Here is a 27,908-nt window from a genome sequence, read left to right on the forward strand (position 1 = left end):
TGTGCTGTAAAAAAAAAGTTACAATCCAATTGCAGAGGATATGACATTTTGCAGTTATTAAAATTCTCTTTAAAAGTAGTATGTTGAAGCTTTTCCCCTTTCTAGTGGAGCAGAACATAGAAACATCCTCTCCAATCAAACATCAAGATTTTGGACTTCTGAAACCTAACCCGTTGCTTCCTGCAATAAACCATTTGCTGACAAGACAGGAAAATCAAGGCAGCCAAAGGGCCCTTTATGAAGCTTTCCCCCCAGAGAGAATTGCTCTATTATATTGATTAAAATATATACTTAAGTTACTACAGTGAAAGCATCCATTGAAACTCAGTGCAGTGAGAAACATGATGTCATTTTCCATGCAGAATTTACCTTCCAGCCCCCCTCTCCTCCCCCAACAGACGAACGACATTCCCAGAGCAGAAATACAGCAAAGGATGAATACCAAGGCCAATTCCCAACACGCAGCACTGCTTCCAGCTAAATCTGAAATGGTGTCCAGGGAGCCCAGCTCACCAAGTTCACCAGTTCCACTGCACCACCTCCATCTGCCAACGTGCTGAGCCCTCCTTGTTTAAGGAGGAAATCCATTTTGGGCTCGAACCTAGCAAAGCCTGTGCTCAACTGCAAAGGAGGATTTAAGCCCTAGTATCACATCTGCATAAATGCTTTTCTGAATTAAGTCTCTGCCCATTTACACCTCTTCCTGTTATCATTTCTCTCTGGGCAATCACCAAATCACACAGGATCTAATGACCCAATTAAAACATTTCTTAATGCTCACAGCATTTGTGATGCCAGCTTTCAACACAAATAATAGCAAATGAAGGTTAATAACTCGTAATTACCATACTCTTTTAAGATTCTTTTTTTTAACAGAAGAATGAAAATATGAAAAATAAATCACTGCAACAAAAGAACAATCACAGACACCATTCCTGAACAGTGTTAAACAAACCAGTGCTATTGTACACAAGGCTATGTAAGCTATAGAGGCTAAATATTATTAAAAATTATTTAAAAGGTCAAGTTAATCTAACAATATAAACGTTAGAAACTGCACATATCCAGATTTTCAGCTAAAATAAACAAAAAAGGCACCTGATAAAAAAAAAGCTATCAACATGTAACCTTACTAAGAGACCACTGACAATTCTCTGCAGACCAGGAATATGATCTAAACCTGAATTCTCTTCAAGGTGTTAGGTTTCAACCCAAGCCCTGAAAGGCAAATACCTGCAGGGTCACTCCTTTGAGGAGGGGTGTTGGGAAATATCTTCAAGATGGGAAGAGGAACAGACAAGGGCTTGTGCCATTAAGCCTTCTCCTGCCTGAGATCACTTTAATATGGTTTAACAAAGTCCTGACATTTGACACCTTATTAAAAGCATCAAATAGCCTGGAAATGTAAATTAGCAAGAAATCTGAAAGACAACAGTCTGCCTCTGATCCATGCCTTAGACCCCAGAGTGAGTCCAGCTCATTCTTGCAAAGACAAGGAGGGTAAGCAAGCCCATTTTGTATTCAGACTACTGCCTAAAATCATTCTGTGTTTTTGCATTGTTTCACGCGCAGCTAAAGCTTCTTTCCCCGTTAATTAACTGCTGCAGTTTCAGGTTAGTGTACAGTGATTTACTGATATCTTGGGAAATTTCCACCAGGTCTCGTGCATGCATATTTGGAGTTAACACTGCCTGTTGACTGTTATTAGTTAACACTGCCTGCTTTCATGCAACATGACAAAAAAAAAAGGGGGGAGGGAAGGGGAATAAATCCTGAAGAGCAGCCCCATACTAGTGCTAAAGCTAAAGCCAACCTATAGAAATTGGACTGATGGCTGCTATGACTATTATTGAAGTGCATCTTCTAACTTCTCATTGTTTCGAGGTCTGTAAACAAGTTTGTTGTTTGCTGCGACTGTCCTTTCACGTCTGCCAACCAGTCCCCATGCCCCAATTTTTCTAACGGAGCTCCAAATTTACATACTCTCTCTTAAAATAAAAAAAAAAAAAAGAAAAAAAAATCTTACGAAATAAAAATCAACACTACAGAAGTCAGCGCAGCTCTGCAAACAGTTTGCGTTAACAGCTGCTGTAAAACCAGAAGGAACACAAGCCTGCATTAAAATAATATTTAAGATTCTCACAACAAGAGAGTAGCAAATTTGCAAAAATACGGGATGATATGCTGAGAGTAGTAAATGCTTGGACTTTCCTATTCAACTGTGTGCTTTGGTAGGAAAGGCTGGTCTTAATGCAATGCCTCAATGCCATTCAGGCTCAATCAAGTCTTTCTTACAGAGGCAGATGCTAAAGCTGTATTGACTGGTGTCCCTAGTGTACCATAAACTCTAACCAGAAATCTAAGTTTTGTCTAATAAGAAGAGGATTTGTTCAGGTTTCAACTTTGCAAATATTAGGAAAATTAATAAAAAATAAGATTCAACTAAGATATCACTGAAATACCATATTTAATTCCCTTGGCCCCTGGCTCTGTTTGTAAGTACTGCCCTGGAGAGAAACAGGCAGATTTTGAACTCAAACTTATGAGTTCTTAATTCAAAGTCTTTGTGGTGCTTACACTGTTTTTATGCAAATTAATTTTATTCAAACAGAATGCACCGGTCTTTGTGATCCAAAGACATTTTTAGGAATAGATCTGTGCGAAAGCGTATTACACAGCCACAGTTACGGGGTAATGCTGAGCTGAAAGCAAGCAAAAGAGTTTGGTGCACAGATAAAACCCCAATACTTGGACTAAATCAGCAAGGCTACATTGCAAACACACCTAAATAAATCCTAGAAATGCCCTAAATCTGAGAGAGTTCATTGTAAGGAAATGCACACACAGTTTCACAAGATCATGGAAGGCATGAATATACTTCATAGCCCGTTACTTCTGAAACAAAACTACCAACGCCAAGGGCTACCAAGTAGCCCAGAAGGGAATACTCCAAAATTACATGAATCAGAACTGGTTATTTTCAGCCAAGGCAGTTAAAATTTTCAAGTGATTTCTTTTTTTATTTTTTTTTTTAAGGCAATGAGTCATACCAAGTACTCCGCTGGATCCAAGCCCATGTGCCTTATATTCACTTTTTTAATTTGATCTGAGTATTATGACTGTAAAGCACAAACTGAATTTTTAAACCACGCTGAAGTAAATACTCAGCAACGTCTGCTTTGTTTTCATTGTTTGTTTAAAACTTACTCGGAACAACAGAAGTTTTATTTTTTTCCATCATTAGCTGATATTCTAAAAAGCACTTTTTCTATTGCAGTACTTGGCATATGAGTTTATCTACCTTGTACACCGTAATTAAGAATGCAGAGATCACTTGATCATAATTGAACACAGCAGTTACCATGGAGGACACAAATGATGGCATCCCAGCAAATACTCTTCTAGCACGTTTGCACAGGCCAAATGAAGGAAGCCTCTAGATCAGCTTGCACAGATTCTGCCACAGCCACCAGAGTACTGCTGCTTGACTGCAGCCCTAGGAATCTGAATCTCCATCCAACTCCAAAGGAAAGGCTGTTCAGGGAGTCAGGCATCTGCCTAAAAAAATTAGAGCCAGCAGCGCAGAGAAGAAATCACTACCAAATAATTAGGAACGGGGTGAATGAATTTAACACGATGTATCTGCAATATTGATGGAACTGGGCATGTGCTATCCATTTATAGCACCGCTTTTAAGATGCAAGAAGTGCACTTTGCTCTCGTGTCTCTCAAAAGTTCTGTGGAAGTTGTAAAATGAGATTGTATGAAGCTGAGGTTAAATTCTGTCCTATTTTCCTTGAGCGTATCAGAAACGGTTGGAAGGAAGAGAAAAACAGAACATATCTTGCATACCAAGTTACAGTATATTTATACAGTGTGTATAATAATATACACACATACACACTTATCCATACGTTAAAAAAAAAGGAAAAAAGAGAAGAAAAAAACAATGAGGTATCTACCACACGTGTTGTAGTTCAATGAACATTTCCACCCAAAAAGTGATGCTATTTTGAGCAGATCTGACCCCTGTGCTGTCCTGTAACACGTGCTAGTACCACACAGCTACTCAAAATCAGCTGTAAACCAGCCAGGAAACCAATCCCAGTTGAAAACAGCCCATCAAGAGCTACAAACCAAACGTAGGTTTTAAAATCAGAGATGCATTTCCCAGGCTGGTTCCCCATACAGCCGCAGAAACAGATGGCAAAAGGAAGGGTTTGCTTTGGGGGCGGGGGGGAAGCAGCCAAAACCTGCGCTGAAACATCTGTCCAGACCGCAGCTCTCAGTGACTCAAGGAAGGAGAGCAAAAAAACATATTTTTTTTTCCAAGTGTTATGAAGAAACAGTAGTAGGATCTGTACATTCCACATTCACGGGACATAGTTTCACTAGCTCAATCCTTCATTTGTCCAGGGGCATGAGGAACTCCAGGCTGCCACCTGGGAAGGTCCTCTGCCACCAACAGGCTCACCATCCCACACACCTGCCCTGGGATACCTTCCCTCACCAGTCGAGGCAGACATGTCCCCTAGCATCTGCCTTTTTAACACGTTTGCAGACATTTCAGTGTTTGAAAGAAAATGGGAGGTGAAAGGTGGAACTGACCAGGCTCATGGAAAGAAGCAGAGGTACAAAAGCAAGCAGTGGGAATCCCACTCTCAATGTGGAGCACAACACCTTGATATCCCACTACAACAAACAGGAGGGATCACTCACATTCCACCACCCTTGCATTTACTTTTGTGATATTTAAGGTACATGCCTGAACGCCAATATGACTCTTGAGATCTTCTCCTGAGTGCGAGCTACACGAAGACCTGGGGCCATGTCAGCTCCTCCACGTGCACTCCCAGTGATTCTGCTGGATCAGTGCTGCTGTGCTGTGTACCAGCCTACCACACAGATCCAAATTTAAATTGGAAATGTCCTGCACGCTAAAGAGAGCAACTTCCTAGGATTCACCTCCTCTAACTGAAGGTATCTGCAACATAAATGTCTCTGAGGTTTTCACCTTAGGCTTCCTTTCCAGTTAGTTGAGAGAAATAAGCATTTTGGGGTGCAATTCCTCTGACCTATTTTAAATGTCTGCATGAGAAGGCAAGAAATCAAAGCACCAATCCCACAGCAGCAACTGGGTAAAGAATAAAAGAAGAGAATTATGAAAATATCAGTTAGCTAAGCAACCAAGCCAGAACAACGCCTGCTTCCCGTGCACCACACTTGAGCACTGCAATAAAACCTCTCCAATGACTCCGTGAACCATCCCAGGCTTACACGCCAGCAACCTACAGCAAAAAACAGCTGATCACTAACAAGGAGGGGCCGGTTGAAGCAGTGAAGGCTGAGGGCAGCCTTGGTTGCAGCGACCATGAGATGGTGGATCTATAGATGGGACCTAGACAGGCCGGGGAGAAATTTAATGAAATACAACGAGGGCAAGCGTAGAGTCCTGATGAGTCTCCAGCTGGGGCAGCCTCTCACTCTGCATGGCTCCGCGACTGCCCTCGTACCAAAAGGGCAGCTAGACTGTGAAGCTTTTCTAGACACTCCATAGGATCAAGTAATTTTATTCAGTAATTTCTGGGAGAAGAGAAAACAAACTTTCAAGAATGCTGTACTTGTCAAAAAGCAGCCAGCAGAAGCTCAAGCAATTTGGAGTCAAGGTGAGATGCAAAAGAAAACAAAGCAGTTGTCAACATAAAAATACAAAGTAGCAGCATCCAAGTATCAACCAATGTTTCTACACAAAATAATATATATTTTTTTTAATTTTGTATCTTTTTTCCTTTGCTCCTTTCCTATCTAGCTTGTAACAGGTGTTAATTCCGGATCAGCAAGACCTGCTAAGGCATCTCTGAAATTCACAGGATTTGGCACATCGCAATTTTGGTGAAGTCATTGGACATACCTTTCAGCTGAAGCACTGAAACATCATTTTTAAGCAGTGGCATACATATAGATGTCCAAAAATAAAAGGCAAGAGAACAGAAAGGTCAGCAGGGACTGAAGCGAGTGCATCAGATCGATCGTGTGGCACACGGGGATTACACCAGAAGAGACAGTGCCACACTCCTTCGATGGGCTGAACTTGAAACTTCTTACCCCTCGGTAAGGACATCCCAGAGACATCATGATGAGTGCTAGCAGGGACCTGTCCCAGCTGAGGCATCAGCAGGGAGGCACGGGCACACTCTCCCTGTGACCTCTCCTTGTAGACACGGTCTGGTGGGAACGGCAGATCCCCAGATAGCGTACCTGAACTCAATACCTGCTGCTGGCACCAGCAGGTGATGGCCCTGCTAATCACATGTAAATAACAACCTGGGAGCAACATAGCAGGAGCTTCACCTTCACTTCACACTGCCTTGGCCAGAGATCAAGGTCTCAAATTCAGAACCACTCAGCTTTTTCCACTGCGCTCCTTCTACCAGCACAGTAACTTGACTGCAAACCTTCTCGCACGGTTCCCCCCGCTTCCTAGCCCCCAGCCTGAGTGATTCCAGCTCCTTCCTTGCTCCTTTCACACAAGCAGCCAAGTGCCCTCAGCAGAAACCACACACGAGGTGAGGTTTTCAGATCCAGATGCTGCAGACCATTCAACGCGGGACAAAATAATCCTTCAGGTATTCACTGAAAGCAAGCAAAAACATAACCTGAACGCAGCCAAGGCACATTCGGCTGAATACTCACGCAACAGCCTTGCAATCTTTACCCCTATGGCAAAGATGGGTAGAAGGAAATTCTGATCATCTGCTCTCCTGTTCTTATTAAGATTATGCAGACAGTGTAACGGCTCAGGAATTCCTGCACCAAATGCAGTACCTAAAGCGTATATTTGAGAGAAATGCCTCCCAGTGCATTCAGGAATCCCAGTGCAGAGATCTTCCCTTGCCTCCCCGTCCTCAGAGAGCATGTGCCTCTCTCCATACTGTGCAACATCTACTTACAGCAAATACAAACATACTTCTGAAAGCCACAAAAGTGACAAGATGCAGCACTTCTAAAGAAATTTCAATTTCCCACATATTTTAGCAATATTATGAGTCACCACTAGACTACTTTTCAAATGCATCTTTATCCCTTCCCAAATTGAAGGAAGCAGGTCTTTGCAAGCATCTTGAAGCAAATTCACTCTTGCTTAACCAGTAAAACTTTTATCCAAGCTGAAGTGCAGGAAAATTCAAGTTCACAATGTTCAGCTCTCACTAAGGGACTATTTTTAATTAGCTGCAAACTCTGTATCCAACAACTTTATCAGCAGCAACTGGCCTGAATCAACACACAAGGAAACGGAGGAATTTTTGAGGAAAACAAAGCAAGCCCACACAAGAAAACCTCTGCTGGCCTCCACCCAAACAAACTACGGGACATTTTCCTATCACTCCGAAGAGTTCAGAGAATTGGCCAAAGCCAGGTTCATAAGGGAAAGGCAGCTTTTTTTCAATTCAAAAGAGAAAATTGACTCTTCATGATACGTTCATCCAACACCAGGAACATAGAGACAAGAAAATCAAGGGAATACATCTTCCATTGGCCTGATATCCTAAAATGTAAATAAGATAAGAACCAATAGGCAAGTTGGTGATGGTGAAAAAAGACAAAAAAAAATCCCTCCCAGCTCACTGCAGCCACAAAACAGCATTAACAGCAAGGCTATCTGCCCATCTTCCTCCATCAGCACATGCTGCTGGCTTTTTTTTTGCTGTGAAGCCAAATCAGCACCTATAGCTGAATGCTGCAATGCAAACATTGTGAGAGAACATCAAGATATCAGAATGTGATTAATTTGTGGCTCCTAGCAGGTCTTCCCAGATGATTAAGCATCTTGCCAGCTGTTGAAATCTCAGCACCAAAGCCACAGACCTGCATTAAACAAAATGGTGCTCCTACCATCTAGTATTTTATCTTGCACTATCGATGAGAGATGTCCTCTTCTTTAATTTAAATAATCAGTCTATGCTACAATAGGATAAATTGATACACTTATTTTTAAATACCCGACGTGATGAGTCTAAAAGTGCATAAACTCTCAGAAAATAGAGCAGGCATATGACTGGGAAAAGCCCTGGGTGGTTAGACACCAGCACCTGCCTCGCTGAAAGGGAAGACACTTGTCAGGGCACGAAGGGATCTTCATTTCCCCCCTCAATCAGCAGAAAATTAGCAAGAAGGCTAGAAACTTCACATAATTACACAGCCACCTTTGAACCTTATTACTGCAAACACACACAACAGTAACTGCACGGCTGTGATTAGTCTCTTGCTCCCAAACATGCCAGAAATTAGCCATGTGAGACTTGCATGGTTTAAGCCAAAACGCTCTACACGTGGCAGAGAAACAGTGAGTTCAAGAGAGGTTAGACAAGCTCTCCCGTCAACCACAGGCACAACCCCAAATCCAGCAGAAGACGTAGCTGCTAAATGATGAGAGGTGATTAATTCACACTGGAGAAAACCATCATTGTAACAAGAAGAAAGAACACGGTAACAGAAAGCAAGCAGCACTACAAAGTGGAATAATTAGGATACACTGCAGCAAGATGCCTTGTGCTGCCTCCAGCACAGGCACTATCCCCTTTTCACATGTTTTGTGCAAGGCAGGGTCAGTTTCCCCTCTGTTTTTACCACCAAGAGGAAAAACAGTGTTGGTAAATGTGGGACCTTCAGCAGGAACCAGAGCCCCAAAGTTCACACCAAGTCCTCAAGTTCTGCCCTTCTGGTCAGGCAACAGGACCATAAAAGTGTCTCTTGAAACAAGGAGAAGCACAGCTCCCGTGCTCACTTGCCAAGGATCACCGCATTTCCCAGCAGTGGAAGCATCAGCAGAGCATGAACATATACAGCACCCCCAGCAGATGATGTAATTATTATTATTTTTAATTAAAAACATGGGCTTATCTTTAGAAGCAACACTAGTAAAAAAAAAATGCTACATCTAAAAATTCATGATGGATTTTTCTTCTCATTTTATAGTCCCATTAAGAGTTCAAAATTAGGTGAAGTGCTCCGCAGCATTTACATAAAGATAAAAGAAATAAATAAAAAAATACATCCAATTACCATTCCCAGTTCATAAACCCGTTGCCACAAACTCAGCTTTGAAACTTCCCTTGTTGACCACTCCATATGAAGTTACTTAGACCGAGTTACTTCTATAGAAGAGCAGATGGCAAATAGACTTGAGCCTGGTCAATTTTCCATCTTGATTTTCCTGACTGACTTCAAACTCAAACAGAGCATAATGGGACCATTACTTTTGCTAGCAGGCTGTCCTTTAATGTGCAAGCTTCACCTGCAGAAAGAATTATTTAAAATATATATATATATATATATATACACACAATATATATATATATACACTGATGTGTATTAAATATGTAGTGTATTAAATAAATGGTGTCCTCTGACCCACGGCTCTGGGCTTGATGCCTCTGCTACAGAGAAGACTTGTGTCCAGCTTCAGATCTATGAAACAACTCTAAAATAAGCCAAAGAAACAGCGCCCATAACACGTAATGTTCACAGGCTGTATTCCTCAGTATACCCCATACAGAAACCACCTTGCAAAGCCAGGCACCTTGCAAACAGAAAGCATCCCCCAAGCTGAGCCAAGTGTTGTAGCAAAATAGGCAGGATTTCCAGATGCATGAATTCCCCTACTTCACAACCGGTCTCAGGAGTCGATATTTGGCATCTCCTGGGATTAGCTGCGTGACAGGAAAGAAGAATGGCTCTGTAATTAAAAGTATCCAGAAGTCCTGAGAGCCCTGCAGCCTTTAAGAAAAATAACCACACTACCCAAAGAGCAGGGAAGATGGGCAGCTGGAGCATCAAATGCTAGGAGTCCAAACCTCGCACCTCAGCATATCATTAAGGCATCGAGCTCACATCTTCTCCCGACTCATGTAACGGAAGGCTTTGGTTTTACCTCTGGAAGGAGAAATTGCTTAATCACCATCTAACCTGATGTAAAGACAGCTGCTGTACAATGCAGGGGAGCACTGGGGCAGATGGAGATTGATCAAAACGCAGTTTTACAGCAGAGGCACTCCGGGACTCCTTTCATTCGAAAGCAAACTTTCTATCTAAAAAAAGGCCCTTTTGCAGGGAAAGACTAAGCTTCTCAGAAAATTCACTCATCTCTCAGAAAACTCACTCATCTCTCATCCTCAGAGATCACAGCATATCCCTTTAATTCTGCTACTGGGGGAAAAAATAAAATAAAAAAATATATATTTTCAGGTATCCGTGTTCCTTCTCAGCTTCACTTTGGGAAAAGGGAGGCATGTAATCACACGTTGATAGCTGACAATCCTGTGCAGTCTACATGCTCAACAAAACCTTATCTCTGTGAGCTGGATGGGAAGCTATCATGAAGTTGACTGGAAAAAAATAACAGATGTATAAAATCACATCTCTGATAATGCTGACCCCAAGGGTCAACTACCAAACTCTTTGCTTTTTTTGTTTAGAGATTTTATTTTATATTTTTGGTTTCGATATTTCCATTTTTTTTTTTACTTCCACAAAATCTAAGCATCTTCACAACTCTAGCTAGAGGATAACATTATTGATACAGAGTTAGAGATGCATTTGCATCACCTGATATGCCAAGCAATACACCAACGTGGATGCCTCAAAACATACAAACTTTGGCCCAAATGCAACTCTTAGCAGAATCAGGGCTTGATTTTGCCCGAAACAACATCAAATGCAAGCTCCCAAATCTCTGCTGCAAGGTACGACAGGATAATTTCTCTACATATGCATCTGATTCTCATTCCTGTGCACTTGTGTTATCTTCTGCCTGCTATCACAATGCAACTCCCTACACATTTAAAAAAAAAAAAAAAAAAAGCCCCAACCCAAAAACACGTTGCACAGCTATCTCTCTGTCATCTATTATTCAAGAAAGGTCTCATTGAATAAATGTCTGTTCAGAGGCTCTAAACAAATTTCATTTCTGAACACCACTGTCTGCAGCCCAGCGGGCCATTTCACCAAGATAAGATCACACATTTAATCAAACGCTTCAAAAAAGAAATACACACCAAGTTTGCTTAATAACGTCAAATAATAAAAGTGCAGCACTGGCAGCATACTAATTTTTAGTGCTCTTTCTTCTTTGAGGGTTGTCTCAATAGTCAAGGTCAACCGTACATGGGATTTTTTCTAATTAGGGTTTCTGGTAAAGGCTAGACCTGCTTACTCTCACCACTTAACCGTGGTTTTCCCTAAAATGAAGACATCTCTCTTTCATTTTAAATTAAATCACTGCAGTATCCCACCCAAGTGTGACAGACAAAACTGCATAACTCTGCTAATTCAATAGAGAATGCACAAGAAAGGCAACAAAAAACACATCTTTTGTGGTCAGTGAGGAACCACCCACATAAAAGTCTACGGTATAAAAGAAAAACTGATTTACTGAAGAAAAAAACATGATTATCTGCTCTATGTTTGGCTACAGCTCCTGTTGCAGCGCTGCACAGACTTATTTTAGTTATGAATCAGGAGTGGACCTGGCACCCCGAGGTCAACATACACTTTCCCATTCATTTTATCGCAGCAGTAAGGGGAAGGACCAGTTCATGAAGCAGTGTTACTTTACCACATTTACAAAATACATCAATATTACTACAGATCAGACTCCCATAACATTCATCACTAATTCATCCACTACATCTTTCCATTATTTCATTTATTAAGTTGACAGCTGTACCACAATGACTACTGATGAAACAGGCTTGAAATTACATGAATTTGGGAAGAACCCCGGACCCTAGCTGTGATCAAGCCCACTGCTTGAAAAGGGTCAGACAAAGGCTTGTATCCTCACCCCTGCAGCCAGGCCCATGGGTTATGCTGGTCTGCCCTTCGCTCACGGAAAGTGATCGAGCGTGAAGATGCTGGAGATGACAACCCCCCCATCTGCTGCTCCCAGAGCCAGAGGAGACAAAACGGGAGGCAGCTTCTAGAGACATTCCCCCCACCAAGCCTTTTTCCCAGCTTGAAACGCCCCAATAAACACCTCTTTCACAGACACCATGCTGAACACAGCAGAGATCCAGATTTTTTCCCCTGAATGGGAAAGTTACAAATCCTTAGCTTAGCCTGGCACAAACAACATCTTTCTGTTGGTGCTGATGAGTTAGCGAACATCTCAGCCCTGTCACAAGAACGGAGCTGCTCACAGTGTCAAGCACTCTCTGGACCCTTATTTCTTGTGAAATCAAGGATATTTGCACAGATGCAATTATCTTGTTACATTTTAGCCTTCCTTCCAAAATCAGCAAGGTTAGGGAGAAGCGCTCCCTGCTCCCACAATCGAAATGCATTACACAGGCTTTAGGAAGACTCATTGCAAATTGGTGACCTACTTAAAGAGATCTATAAAGTACATTACAATTGTAACTGTGGATTGCTCGTCAAAAGGTCACAAATTATCACTCTGTGCAGCTTAATCACTGTATTTCAAATACCTATCGGGGTAAGCTTTACACAGGGACATGCATCGCTTCTGAGTTACACCAACTACAGCAGCCCGTAACGTTATTGTCCTCAAAAACAAGAGAAAAAGACACACACAACCACTCCACACACCTGCATCCATTAACGATAATCCAAAATGACATTTTCCTTGAAGAAGGCCGTGCTGCGGGAGTTTAAAGTGCAGTAGTCACATCGTAATTTCCCTCGGAAGGAAGTGGAATATATACACCGCGTTTCCAAATGATTAAAGGCCGTGATTGCAACATCCTAAATCTGGAGGAATAACAGTTCAGATCACACACGGCTCCAAACAAAGTCAAGCAGAGGCACAGCATCCAGTTTAGCTTTAGTCTGGTGTGCTGGAGGTAAAAACGGCTGGGGTCTGGATAAACCATCTATTACATAATTACAGACCAGTCTTGTGCACCTAGCCTTAACATAAAGAGTCATTCAGGGCAGAACCCAAAAGCCTTTTGTTACTGGTGCGGGGGGAGAATTACCCAAAAGAACACACAGACAGAAGTCGCAAATTAGGATTTGCATTACGTGGCTGATATTTCTCGATACAAAACCTTCAGTATACCTCTTAATAAAAAAAAAAAAAAAAAAAAAAAAAAAAGGAAAAAAGCATACACACAACTCTCTCCTTTGAAAAGAGTGACAGGAATTTCCAAATGATGATGTGACAGTAACACACGCAGATGTTAAAGCAGTGTAAAAGAAAAGTTGTAAGAGGAGTTAACATGATCTCTGAAACCCTTCTCAACTCTATCCAACATTGAAACCTATTCAAAAGACAGCTTCGATGGGTGCTTTTTTTTTTTTTTTTTTTTTTTGCTTTTCCCCAGCAGTCCTTGGAATGGCTTTGAGGGAAGGAAGGGAAAAAAAAAAAAAGTAAAAAGAAAAAAAAAAACACAGAGCTATTGAAAATCTCCTTACAGGGTCAGCTGTCACTGAAATGCATTTTAGTATTCAGGGTACCCACCCATGCAGAACATCAAAAACTGGGCTCGGGTCCCTCCCCTATTCTCACAGGCTTAGGCTAACGCTCTGCTCCTGACACCGTGCTGAATAGCAACGCGCGCTGCCTCTGCAGGGCTTGTAAACAGCAACACAAGCCGATCAAACAGAACGGGGGTGTCGCTTCTGCTTAACGTTTCCCTTTTCTCCCGGTGTACTCGAACACAACCAGCCGGGTACATTAAAAAAGTCAACAGCCCGCAGCTCATTGTGCCAGGCTCTTTGAGCGCTCACCCACCACCGGGAGCAGGCGCAGAGCCTGCGAAACCTACACAGTGAGGACCATCCTCACTGCTTCAGCTACAGATTTTATTCGCAATCTTGAAGCCACTTTTTGCCAGGAAATGTTTGTGTGGCTGTTGAGATTTGCAGGCTCGAAGTCAGCTTGTCCTGGCCCTTCCTAGCGTGGTTAGGGATTGAAACATCTTCAGCATTGGACAGTCACGGTCTCACCTTGCTGTGTAACGATGCTGTAAGCAAAGTTGAAGCTTACTGATGCAAGTGATATCTCCTAAATGCACTCCTGCAGCATCTTCCTTTTGCTTCCGCCTTTATCCAGGTTGCCTATAGGTATGCAAGTAACTCATTGGAAAATAGGCTGTCTCTGCAAAATTTGTTTTATTTTTCTGCCAGGTTTGTTTTATTTTGGCATCTGACCACTAACCTAAAATCTCAGCCAAAACTGAAACCGTAAAAAAGTGTTTTGGTGTTGTTGTCCATCACTGCATCTACATCTCTAGAACTTGAAAAAGAGTCAGAAAAATCAAGAGGGATAGAGAATTTTCCAGCAATAGAATTTTAAAAAGACCTCTATGAATCAACAGCATCATTCACAAACAAAGCACACAAACACGCACATACCAGCATACGTTTGGAGTATAGGTGCCGCTCTCTATTTTCCATTCCCCCAGGTTTGTCCAAAAGACCCAAAAACCAGAGCTCTGTGTCTGCTCCCCAAAAGATTACAACACTTTCTAGCCCTCTAATTTTAAACAGCGTCCATTCATTCAAGGTCCTCATGTCTGCAACTAGGTCTTTGGTTCCCACAAAGTGGGAAAGGTTAAGCGTTAATAGAGAAGGGACTTATTATATTGATGGGTATTACAAGGAAACAACTTGTTGCTGGTTTCTACCAGTTAGAGCATCTCCAAAGTGTAGTCTAAAGGCATCAGGTTTAGATGAGAACTCTGTTCAGAGCAGCACCAGTAACCACTGGCACCTTTGCACAGGACTCCATAGTATGGCAATGCATTGATCACATTTTAAGCACACCACTTCAGGAGAAGCACACGCACTCATATTCACTTCATTTTACCTTTGCACTGTTGTAAGAAAACGTTCATGTTGATGTTTCATCACAAGTTTAAGAAACACATAATTCCACTGAGAAAGCTTAAAATCAGTTACTTGGATTCTTACCTGGTGTAAATCAATGCAACTCCAATCAAATCAGTAAACTATTCCAATTAATAGTAGGAAAGCTATGATCCCATCTATTCAAAATATAGTACAAAATATTTCAAAGTTGTTCCCTGTGAGGTATCCACTGCAATGAATTGAAGCATTAGGTTTATAACCATTGAAATGCTTCCTATGCAACTCAAGTGTTGACTGAAATGCTTATTAAAAGAAAAAAAAAAGAAAACGTGGTAGTGTGGGGCCATACATTAATGGATACTCTGTAATAATAACAAATTTCTAGTCATTGAATTTTCTCTGATTCCTTCTGAATGCTACCTATTTCACCCCCCTTGAAACCAAAAGATGTCAGGTCTGAAACAAAAATGTCTTAATTGTATCTGTTTTCATAAGAAGATTTTAGAAGCCTGCACATTCTTCTACTTTCCACCTGTTCACGCAGCTTTGTTCAGTTGGGAATACCACCTCTGGCAAGGCTACTCCAATATAGTTACTAGCAACGTGGTGCTGAAGTGGGGGCACGTGTCTGAAAAGATGCCCCATCTAGGCTTCCTGAGCATCATCTCTTCTTGACTCCAGCAGGGGAAAAAATCATTAGCCCATCTTCACGTCTCATAATTCACATTAGAAAACTAAAACAAACAAAAGAACAACCACAGAACTACTTGCTAACCAGCCAAGACCTTCAGATTAGATAAATTAGGGTAGGTTTCACTAGCATACAATACGAGCTGTTGCCTGCAGGTTCAGACAGGATGCCCTTCTGTTCCAGTGCATTAACTACAGATGACGCAGTATTTTGCATGGGTCATATTTCCATCACCACGCTCTGCAATGGTATTCCTTGAGCATATGCAGAGCTTATCACAGACGCCTCCTCTCCCTCTCCTGCACCTGAAGCGGCTCAGGCTGAAGCCAAAAGAAGCTCTCCATCAACCAGCAACTACAGTGGGAGCTCGATCACAGCTATAGTGGCACCTCCCTGGGACAGCTACAGGCCTGAAGAAGTAGACATGAAAGGTTAAAAAAAAAAAAAAAAAGTAATTTTAAAATATCTTCTGGTTCCTCTTTCTCTGCTAGACTTAAACATAGTTATTACTATGTTGTTACACAGTTGTTATAAATATAGCTATTGAAAAAATGCCATCTTGACCACTACTTAATAATTAATACAGCGGTACAGAACAAATTCCAGATGAATTTTATTGCCTGAAAAAGCTAGCTTCCTTCCTATAGCTACAGATGTATGGTGCAATGACTGGTAAACGTGCTCGACTTACAAAGTCAGAAGGCTCTCCAAAAAGACCACTGAGGAAAAATGGGCCTGCACACTGGGCCCATATTTCCCAACCCGTCTGCTGTCTCAGCTTTGCAGTTCCCATCCCATATGTGCCTTCTGCAGAAATCACAGTCTCTGCCCTGCTGCATTACTCAGTAGAGGAGCACCCATTCATCTCACAGGGAGCAACGACTATGTATAGACCGCTTGCAAAGTTCAAAACTGGTTGAAATTGCTGCTTGGCAGCACGCAGCGAGGTGACTGAATCCCACAGACTCTTACTCATTAGGGAAAACGACGATGGAAACCAAGGTGTCTTTAGACAAGTCATCTTAAAAAGGAACGCTTGGCTGGCTGGCAGGAACCAAGGAAACACACGCATTTCAGACCATGCACTGCAGATATTATCTAGTGAGAAATGTAAAGAAAGCATTACACCGCAAACTTGGAGGCTAAAAACAGGCAATGGGTAACGTCTCAGATATAATCACATCACAGATTTGAGTAGGAGGTGGTTTCCTTGTCATTAAAGTAGCCAAGAATTAGAAGTAGATGCTTAAAAGCAAACTCCTCCTCTTCTACTTCGGCAGTCTGCTTTGAGGAGCTTCCACTGCCTGCAGACATGAGAAGATCAGGGAACGTTGGAGGATCTCGGCACCTACAAAAACGAGGACATATTCGCATGCATCCCAAGCAGAGACTGGAGTGCCTGATAAAGTGCTGGCGAGGATGCTGACGAAGACTTGTGAAGGTAGACACGACCCTAGGAAGTGACGCAGTCAGATGCCAGCATGCCTTGCCTGGGACAGTTACGTTCCTACAAATAACCCAGGGCGCAATGAACTGCTATAAACAAGACGTTTCCCAGCTCCGTAACACAGACATCTGAAAGCATGGCCTATAGAAATAGCAGAGACTGAAGTGTGTATATACATGCAAAATTTGGCAACATGGTACATTTCTAGTATTCACATCCCAGCAGGAGTGCATCTGTCGAAAAAGAAAGGGGCCAGCAGGGAAGAACGAGTAGTCCATATGAGTTACAGGAAAATCTCTTCAGAGCTCTTCAACGCTCACCACGTATATCCCACTCCAGTAAGCAGCCTCATGTAAAGTGGCAGGAAAACACTTGTTTACTTTGCAGGGCTGTCCTGGTGGCTCAGCATTCTCCCAGCCAACACGTCAACGCTGCGCTGCCCGGCTTGCAGAGCAGCAGCATCACCTCCTACAAAATAATAATTCTTGAGTTGTTTTCCCAACACTCTCTTGTGATGTGCAGGAATGCTCCAAGGAGTAAGAAGTTTTGTCAAAACCACCCCAATCAGAGCACTGAGCTGCTTCTACAACAAACAAGCAATATAATTAAATAAGTTTTCTTCTTTTTAAAAGCGTAACAAGCCTTGTGCCCATCCTCCATATTTTAGCTTTTCCCTGATCCATTCTTCCTCCTTGAATTTCAATTCTTTCGTTGGTCTTCAGCCCATCCTTTATACCATGCCACACGTGAAACAGTTTCCGAGTCGATCTACACCAGTCCCAACGCTATTAGTATCAAAATTTGCAATAATAAATCAGCGACTCCCAGGACTACTCCATTTACAAAGACTGCACTCTCCTGTGTGCATCTCATTTACTCGTATTGATGATGCAGACACTCATGCTCTGAATGTGAAAAGCCCTCAGAGCAGCACCATGCTCCCCAATTGACGTGCTGACCGAGGCTAAAGGTCACGCATTTTGCTCTCCAGCGCTGGCCAATAATGCAGTCCATCTGCTTTTATACCTTTATCTGTTTTTTCTAGAGAGCCTCTGTTTCCATGACTCTTGCTTCAAAGAGTAGCGGTAACAAATTTGCTTCCATGCTTCTGAACCTTCCGTGAGCACACTGAGAAAGTGCATCTAATTAGACAGCAGCAGCTAAATGGGTTCATATCGCATATCATTTAATGAATTGAAAAGGAAGAGGTGATCGGGAGAATGCAACAGCAGACAGCCTCATAAAAAAAAAAAAAAAAAATGTATAAAAATCTTCAGCTAAGATCTCCCGCTGCATGCTTCGCTGGGAAAACCATCAGCGGTTTCACCAGGCAGAGCAGATACCTTAAGGACCACAGCCCTGGGACTGTGAAGCGTGCAGACACCCAGCTTGTCAGCTGCCAGCCTCCATGCATCTTCACCTAAAAACCTGCTCGCGTTTCCTTCCCGACCAGGAAAGGGCATTGGCTTCCTTTTTTTTTTTTTTTTCCATGCTCGTAGGCAGGGCGATTCATTTTCTGCTGAGGGAGCAAAAGTCTCTTCTGCAATTAATGCCAGGAGGCATCAGCTGAGCACCTCCACTGCGTCGCCCCTGGCTGCACACCCTGGTGGCATCCCAACCTGGGGGATGCACGGCCGCTGAGCGCCAGCTGCAGCAGACAAAGGGCAGGGGACAGACCCAGCCCCTGCCACACGTGGCCTCAAGTGCCCTAAGGGACAAGTTTCCTGGGTGAAGAAATTGCTCCATGATTTCCAGAGTGCACCAGGAAAACAAGTAACCCAAATTTTGAGTGCAATCGATATGCACCGTCACTCAGCTTGCTCTGGAATTAAATGCAAAATTAAACATATCCTCTCCTAACAGCCCCCAGAAGAAAAGGGAATTCATATTTTATTGAGTAACAGAATCACACAGAAGTCGTGGGCCAATTCTGGCTTTATGAAAACTTCAGTCCCTTTGGAAACAGACAGGCAATAGACCTGTGTCAGCTTTATTCCTGCTGGCAGGTACCAACACAACAGTCCCTGTGTAGCAAAACCACACTAAATAAAGGAGAAGTACTCCTAACGATCCGGAGCAGCCTCCACCACAACAAGGGGATTGTAACCCTTCTGCTAATACCGTGCCCCCTGCAACCCGAGAGCAGTTGTTTTACCCCTAGAAAAATACCGCTTCACAGCAGAGCCCTAATCTGAACTTTGTCACCCACCGTCAGCACGGGCACACAGATTTGCTCTCTTCCTGGTCTGGTATTCTTAAGTGACGACTGCAGGCTTTCTGACAGCAGCCTCTTTAACCTGCAACACCTGGTTTACCCCATAAAACTCAGTGGAAGGATTTTTCCTAATGAATACACAGTAGAAGCCTGTTCATATCGCAAACCCCTGGAAATTATGATAAATGAGCTCTACAAGGCACACGCTACTACTCAATACCAAGCAAGCAGTATTGGCTGCAATCTTTAGGAGACGGCATTCCACAACAAAAAGAAATGCATTTATTTTTAACTCCAATTAACTTTTTTAATTTATTTTTTTTTTCCCAGCTTTGAAAATCTTGATCTAGCACCCTGGAATAATGCATGCCACAACACAGAAAGAAGCTGCAACTAGCATGCCAGCAGACCACCTTTCTGCCTCATAGCCAGGCATAAATGGCATTTTCACCCTTTTTCCTGCATCTCAGCCTCCTCCGAAGCAGCTAGCTGCCTGGAAGCAGGACTGGGAGAGTGGAAATGCTAATACCTCCCAATGAGTAATCTAAACAGGAAAGTAAATACAACAGACCTCCGTTGTTTTGGCTAAAGCTGCGAATACTACAGCGACAAGGACACAACAAGCCATTTCTTTTGGCCATATAAAAATCGTTATAACTACAGCAGAGAGAAGAATCACATGCCTATCAGGAAAGGAGAGAGAAAGAGAGGCTCCTTTCCTACCTTGCAATCCCTCCTGCAAAAACAAACATATGCCTATCTACAGGGAAAAGGGGAAAAAAAAAAACACAAGTAAATGCATGGTGGGGGGGGTGACGATGACGACTGTGCGGCTCCTATGGGCAACTCTGGACACAAGCCTGCTGATCAGCCACAGACCTCAAAAGCTGAGGTACCCAGGACACATTTCTGGGGCTCTGTACCTCAATTTTCATTAGCCGTGAAGGCAGCAGCTTGAGCGAGGCTCCTTAAACTGGGCGACAGGAAAGGACTGCTCTCCAGCTCATGGCAGGGAGCAATCGTCAGGCTTACAAGCATATTTCCAAGTTAAACAGTCAAAAGATGATTGCGAGGGAAAAGCAAATAAATAATTAAGCAAGCAAATAACTCAAACAAATAAGGGGGGGGGGGGGGAAAGCAATTCTCATCCTCCACCCATACATACTGATCCTGCTTACTCAAAAAATGTCTCTGCTGAATGCCAGCCCTACTGTTACAGCCAGCAAACACAATCTTACAGGCAGGAGGTGAGAAGCACTCATGTTAAGATTCCTAGCAAGGCATCTCTCTACCTGAAGCCTACGTTTCCCTCTCTGGCTGTAAGGCAAACAGAGGCTCGCGCCTACCTGTAACCCAGGGAAGCTGGGCTGGATGCAGACCTCTGCCCTACCCCATGTCCATGCACACACAGCCCCCGATGCACCCCAAATTCAGCAACATCCCTGTCCATGGCCCCCGTCCACCCACCGCCTCCTGCCATCCAGGAAAGCGGGTGCTTCTGGAGGCACCCTTCACCCATTAAACAGAAACACACATCCACGAAGGGGCGAGCAACCAAGCAGCCGGGAAAACTCGGGAATTTCTCCGGATAACGGCAGCCCCAGTCCAACGCGGTGGTGCCTTTCGTAGCCAAAGGGAAGGGAGAGCAGGAACAAAACCCATCGGGGCTCTTCTGCCTACCCGCCACCCTCGCTGTCCACAGCCAGCCCTTCCAAACCTGGCTGGAGCCAAGAGGATCCAAGAGGAACCAAGAGGATCCAAGAGGAACCAAGAGGAGCCAGGAGGCATTTCGCAGCTAGCAGCACACCCCGGTCCCCGCTGTGCCCTCCAGCATGCAGACCCAGAGATGTTTCCCTCGTTACCTGGAGGACGCAGCCCCCCGGCACCTCTCCTGGAGGCAAACTATCCTTATTATGAAACCATTTGATCCAAGCTCCTGCCCAGGGCAGCCGGCACCCTTCAGCCCAGCGCAGCCAGGCGGGTTGGCAGGGCTGGGCTCGGGGGTGATTCACGGCCAGGCGAGGGCTGCTGAGCATCGATCCGTAGGGGTGGTTAGTTACCTTTAGTCACCTCCGGCTCCTGAGATGCAAGTCCCCATCGGCTCCTCAACAACCTGCAGCAGGGAGCTGCTGCCACAATCCATCCATTAAAAAAAAAAAAAAAAAACAGGGGGGAGGGGGGGGGAGGCAGGAAGCAGACCTGGCCACAGTACCGAATCCCCCCCCCCAAAGATAGGAGGCTGGGAACACGAGAAGCAAGGACTGTCGCCCGAGAAAGGAAAAATGGTAAAAAAAAATAAAAAGGAAAAAAATAAAAATGAAAACGAAGAAGAAAAAGTCTCTCCTTTACAGCCTCGTTCTTCTGCGACGCCGGCTCCCCCCCGGAGGACGGAGGGTGTGTGGGGATGGGGGAGGCGATCGCTGCCTCCTCTCCGCCGTCGTCGCCGACCCCCTTTTGGGACCTCAGCCCCGGCTTTTACCTCCTCCAGGTGGGCAACTTCAGGGCAACGCCACGGCCCCGGAGCCGGCACCCGCGGCCAGGCGCTTGGGATGCGGCACAGTCATTGCCTGTGCTGCTGCTGCTGCTTGCTGCTGCTGCTCGCTGCTGGGGAAGCACACAGCCGCTGCCGGAGAGAGAGAGAGAGACCACCGAGAAAAAAAAAAAAAAAAAAAAAAAAAAGGCAAGAAATCTTCCACCATCCCCCTTTTTCTCTTCCTCTCCTCCAGCACCAGCCGCTCTTCGCATCCGCTACCCTGCCCCCGGCCTCTCGCTCCGCCGGGGCTCGGGGACGACACAAAGGCGGCCGTGCAGAGGGGGGCGGCTGGCCCTCAGCCCCCCCGGGCACCCCGAAGCCTTCCTCCTCCTCCTCTTCCTCCTCCTCCTCCTGCTGCTGCTGCGGACACCGCCAGCCCCGGAGCTGCTCAGCTCGGCGGGCGTGCCTAGCGGGCGCGGGGGGGGCCCATGGCCGCGGGCGGCACGGTGCACACTCGCACACGGCTATGGGGAAAGGGAAATGGGGCGGGGGGGGAAAGAAGCCGGGAACCGCAGCCCCCGCAGCAGCGGGGCCCGGGAGGCGGCGCGGCGCTGCTGCCCTGCCCGGCGGCGGCCGCACGGAGCCGGGCGGGCGGCGAGCCGAGGGGCGGGGGAGCGGCGAGGGCCCGGATCTGGGTTGCGTGGACGCGGGCTCCACCTAGCAGCCGGCCCGCAGTGCGCCCAGCCCGGCCACCGCGACCCCCGCCCCGCAGGGAGACAGCGCCCGCTGGATTCCCCGCCTGCCCATTGGCTGCCCAGCCCGCTGATCCCCGCCCGAAAGAGCCAATGAAAGGCAGGGTGTCGGGATCAGGCTGCTCCGGGGTGGATTCTGCACCGCCCGGGGGGCTACGCTGCGGTCTCGCTGCCAGCAGCTGCCTGGGTACCAGCACTCTTAATGCCCTACCCAGGGAGAGCTCCCCAGCAGGTGGAAAATCGTGGAAACACGGGGTTGGAAAGGATCTACAGGATCAGCTAGTCCAACCGCCCTCCTATCACCAATACGAAATACTGAGCTACCAAATCGCATCTCGTAGCACCTCATCCAGGCGCTCCTTGAACACTGCGAGGGACGGTGACTGCACCACCTCCCTGGGCAGGCTGCTCCAGCGCCTGACTGCTCCGAGAGATAAAAGTTCTGCCTGGTATCTAATCTAAATCTCCTCAGGCTCAACTTGAGGCCATTCCCTCAAGTCCTATCAGTAGTTACCTGTGAGAAGAGGTAACTACCCCAGCTCCCCACAGCTTCCTTTCAGGTAGCTGCAGAGAGCAATGAGGTCTCCCCTGAGCCTCCTCTTCTCCAGACCAAACACCCCCAGCTCCCTCAGCCGCTCTTCACAGGCCTTGTGCTCCAGGCCCTTCACCAGCTTCGTAGCCCTGCTCTGGACACGCTCCAGGGCCTCGATGTCCTTCTGGTAGTGAGGGGCCCAAAGCTGAACACAGTGCTCGAGGTGCGGCCTCAGCAGAGCAGAGCACAGGGGGACGATCACCTCCCTGCTCCTGCTGGCTGCACCATTCCTGACACAAGCCAGGATGCCGCTGGCCTTCTTGGCCACCTGGGCACACTGCTGGCTCGTGTTCAGGTGAGCATCAATCAGCACCCCCAGATCCTTCTCCTCTGCACAGCTTTCCAGCCACTCTGCCCCAAGCCTGTAACACTGCATGGGGTTGTTGTGGCCAAAGTGCAGGACTCGGCCCTTGGCCTTGTTGAACCTCATCCCATTTGCCTCAGCCCAGCAGTCCAGCCTGTCCAGATTCCTCTGAGGTGCCTTGCTATGCTCTGGCACATCAACTATACCTCCCACCTTGGTGTCGTCTTCAAACTTACTAAGGGCGCACTCAATCCCCTCATCTAGTTCATCAATAAAGATATTAAACAAGATAGGCCCCCAATCCCCTGCTCCCCTCCTCAAATGTGAATCCCACACTCTCTGGAGAGCCACAGACAATCTGGGCAAGGGATGCGAACTCTGTTTTGCTCTACCGAATGAATAGTTTTCTTCAGTGCTAACAACGGGCCTCTGGAAATAAAGGTGCTCAGTTGAAACATAATAAATGTTTTCCTCCCTGCCCTCATTGTCCGTTCACCTTTAGTTTTGGAGAGAAAGACACAAACCAAATAAAACACAGTCTCACATGACACTGGATGGCTACGCTGGTGGCCATGTTGAACTACGCAAGCGTGCACAGCCACCACATGGGCCGGTGCCTAAGTGCTGACACAAGCAACACACCGTACTTCTTAGCAGTGACCACAACTGTCTGTTTAGACATTGTATTGCTGGCTCTTGAATGTAGAAAAATTATAGCCCGGAGAGCTGGAGAGGCCCAAAAGAGGCCACCTAGTCCATGCAACTGGCCCAGTGCAAGGCCCACCACATTTGTTATCCCAGCCACATGTTTCTTTAACAAAATCTTAAGGCTGTCCAATGGCAGAGGCTGTGCAACCTTGCAAAACTGTCCTTTTCAGTGGGAGAGAGGAATTACTTCATCTCATTTGCTAGCTCAGACCATGAGTCAGAAGAATGCCTACACACGTTCCAATCTGCATTGCTGGTTTTATGTTAAAAAGTGATATTATGGAACTATTGATGTGCTGTGGAAAATTAGGACTGATACACATGAACACTCTTTTCTCAATAATAAAATCAGGGCACATCTCACCGACGCTGCAAAAATAAAGAAAATAATGTCCACCATGTTGAAATTCAGGTAAAAAAAATATCTAAAGTTACAATAGATCTGTCTCAAGAGCTTCCACTTCCAGTAGACCTGTGTGAAGTCATATTAAAGAACACCTGGCCTCTCCCACAAGGCTGAAGAATAACCCCAAAAGTCCAAGCAAACAGTGTGCAGCCTTCTGCAAATGATTACTTTACGTAAAAGTAGGTTTTAAAACAATTAAAAGGCCCATTGTGTTTCAAGCTCTGCATTTGGCTCAGCAAAATTATTCTCTCTGGTAGGAAAAGCCCTCACTTCAGCCTTAGGGAATCTACTGCTCCATTCTCAGGCCTTCTTCCAGGGGCCACATGGAAAATAAATAAATAAATAGAAATAAAAATAAATAATAATAATAAATTAAAAAAAAAAAAAAGGAAAAAACACTCATCCCCTCAAAATTTGTATTGCTACCTCTGTTGGGGTACTCAGAGATATGAGATTCTCCAAAATATGATTACCTCTCTGATGATATTCACCACATCTGCTCTGGGAATGGAACGAAGCTATACAAGTTGAAATGAGTTTTGCTATGTATTTTTAAGCTCTGTTTTAATGGAGAGGTGAGAATTAAATCAGTGCTTAGTCAGCAAGTGAAAAAGACAAATTACAACTAAGATTATAGTCTTTTTCTTTTTTCCTCTTGTAGTGTTACATATTATGAAGATGAAACAAAAACAAAACAAAGAATTTCAGGGCAAGTCAAGGAAGAGCTTCAGAAAGTCACCAGCCCATGGTTGCACATTAAAAGTGTGATTTGGGCTTAATATTGCAATCAAGCCAGGAAAAAAAAAAAAATGAGACACAAAAGTCTTGTTGGGTCATGCCATTGTAGTCTCCAGTACAGGCAACTGCAAGATTTTTCCTTTAAGGATATTTTCTTGCTACTTTGTCCAGTGAAAATTGAAAGGTGTCCAGGGATGAGGTTTCTACCAATTCCCTTGAGTGATTACTCCCTCGTCTCATATATCTCACCATTTGGAAGATTTTCCTGCTGTTCAGTCTACATTTTCCGTTTCTTAATTTCATCCTATTACTTGTGGTTATGGCCCCAATTAATCAAAGTACTTCAGTGCATGCTTAAATTTAGGTATGTGCTTAAGCTCCGTTGAAATCACGTATGTCAGTGTTTTGCAGAACTGATGGATATGTCCATGTGTTTAAGTACTGTGCTGAACTGGGACCATGCATCATCTGAAATACTTATCCCTCTCTTACATATTTTTAAACCATTACCCTTCCTTTGCTTAATTATTGATTAGATAAGGTATATATTAAAGCTACCTAACTTCCTCTTGTGTATCAGTCTTCCAAGCATTGACATCTTTTCTTCTCTGAATCTGAATACCCTCAAGTTTGTGTTTTGTAAAAACAGATAACGAGGTAGTGCAATATAATGCCATATTCCATACGCGAAGAAGAGTTGGCTTTTGCTGTTGAAGGATATGACCTACCTGCACTGGCAACCCCAAACTGCATTGATTTGTTTTGCTGCTCTATCATTTTGTAAGACTCTGTAATCTACTCCGTTATCACCCTAGCATACTCAGTTTTTTCCTCACACAGACAGACAGACCTTAGGTCTTCAAATTCATTTTGGTGTTTTGCACCGGAAAACCTGTGCCAGATCCAAATTGCATCCTTAGAGGTTTCCAGAACTCTTTCTCACATGGAGAAAAAATATCACAATTTCAAATTAATGCTCTCCAGATGCATTATGTGAATGTGCTCACCCAATGTTTTGGGTTTCCAATCCATTTTCTTCTTCAGGAGTGTTTGTAAAGTACTCCTGTGGTATTTTTGGCAAATATAATAACTGATCCTTTCGCCCTTCCCTACAAAAAATCATGAATAAAGACACAAAATATAGCATTTGTCATCTCATTGCCTCACCAGAAACAGTCTTCACGTGACAATGCCAACAAGTGAATAAAAGCCTGTTCCCCCAGTCTGCTCCCAATCCTGGTGACAGTGCTCATACCCAAAGCAATTTGAATTAACTGCAAGAGCCAGATCTCATTTCATAAAACAGGCTGAAGCGTGCTTTGCTCATAACCTAGTGCTGTCAGTGTGGCAGGTTCCCCTCAGCCACCAATTTTGCCATTCTTCTGAAGAAAGCAGTGAAAGGAGTGAAAAAGTGCCTGAGCTGCCCCATCCCATCACTGCAGGCTGCCTATTTCATTATCCCCCAGGTAGATGCAGAGCTTTAATAACCACTTCATTATTTTACTGTGGATTAAAATTAGGTTCAATGGATTGTAATTGCCTGTGACTGACTTTTTCTTTTCCCTTCCTTCATTTCTTCTTCTTTCTTCCTTTCCTTCGTCCTTCCTTCCTTCCTTCCTTTCTTTCCGTCCTTCTTTCATTCTTTCTTTCTGAATATCTGTGTCCCATTTATTTTCTGTCTTTCTCTCAGATTTTCATGAACTTCCATAAACAACTGTCACTGAGCCATTATGTTCTGTAATGGATTACCTTACTCTCAGAGATGCACGTCATCTGCAAAAGTTCATGGGTACACACTCAGGCTTTTTATTTTCTAAGCCAGTTCTCCTTTACTAGGTATGTTTCCCAATGCTTTCTTTACCTCATGATCAAGTGTTATGTGGATTGCTTTTCAGTTATTTTTCCAACGTGAAGTTTGTTATAACAAAAATACAACAACTGTAAAAATGTATATATATACGTATGGCAAATAAACAAAATACAAATAAATGAAATGGGCTTCCTAACAGATCCTGCAAACCTCATCTTGCCCCTTGAGCAAGATTTTCATTTGCTACCTGCATCACCTTCCTCCCACAGACTTCATGCCAGCAGCTGTGCTGGGTGTGCAGAGCATGCCAAAGCCCTTTGCTTCCAACTCAGTCAAGAGCAAATGGTTCCCACCCCAATCTGCTTCTCCCTGCACACGCCTGGTAGCCCAGCACACAGCTTTGCTTCAGGATTAAGGTATGAACCCTTTTCTGCCAGGTGAATGAAAAGAGCAAGTTCTGTCTCTCTCCTCCTTCAGGAGGTGTGTTTTCCCTGCTGGAGTTGTTTTTCCAGAAATGGGGGACCAGATGTGGGCCTCTTCTGATGTCCTGCACTCCTAAACAGTGCCACACAAGTTGCCTGGGCATCAGGATACTGGTACCCCAATACCAGCCCTACATAAATCAATGGGAATTTGACATTTGGGGCTAGCCTGGGTGGCCAGGCTGACTCTACTGTCTCATATGAAGACATGAAAGCCTCTTCGCAAGAGGAAAAATAAAAAAGCTACTGCACAGGGGCTTTTAATGTTCAAAACACTCATGCTAATAACGCTTTTTTACTTGCTATGTAGAGATGTCATGCATACCACATAATTTGATTAAAGCATTTTAGTCTTTGCAGATTCAGTTTAGCTGTTTTTAAAAGACATCTCCCATTTTAGTCATGAATTTCTGCTTTCATAGGAATCAAAAACAAGTCAGAGGTAAGACTTTTTCAGT

General features: G+C 44.4%; 1 protein-coding gene across 6 annotated transcripts in view; it reads right to left on the reverse strand.

Annotated features, from left to right (window-relative positions):
- The window catches only part of ADGRL3 (adhesion G protein-coupled receptor L3), a 512,834-nt gene that overhangs the window by 475,775 nt on the left and 9,151 nt on the right, over positions 1 to 27,908 (reverse strand). The window contains exon 1 of one of the 6 annotated variants that reach the window (XM_068681637.1): positions 21,246 to 22,324. The exons of the other annotated variants lie outside the window; for them this stretch is intronic. The gene's annotated coding sequence lies outside the window, so the exon portion shown is untranslated. Of the gene's footprint in view, positions 1 to 21,245; positions 22,325 to 27,908 lie in introns of those variants that run through there. 6 annotated transcript variants of the gene reach the window in all.

Source organism: Anas acuta, chromosome 4 (assembly GCF_963932015.1).
Source record: "Anas acuta chromosome 4, bAnaAcu1.1, whole genome shotgun sequence".
Lineage (NCBI taxonomy): Eukaryota > Metazoa > Chordata > Aves > Anseriformes > Anatidae > Anas > Anas acuta.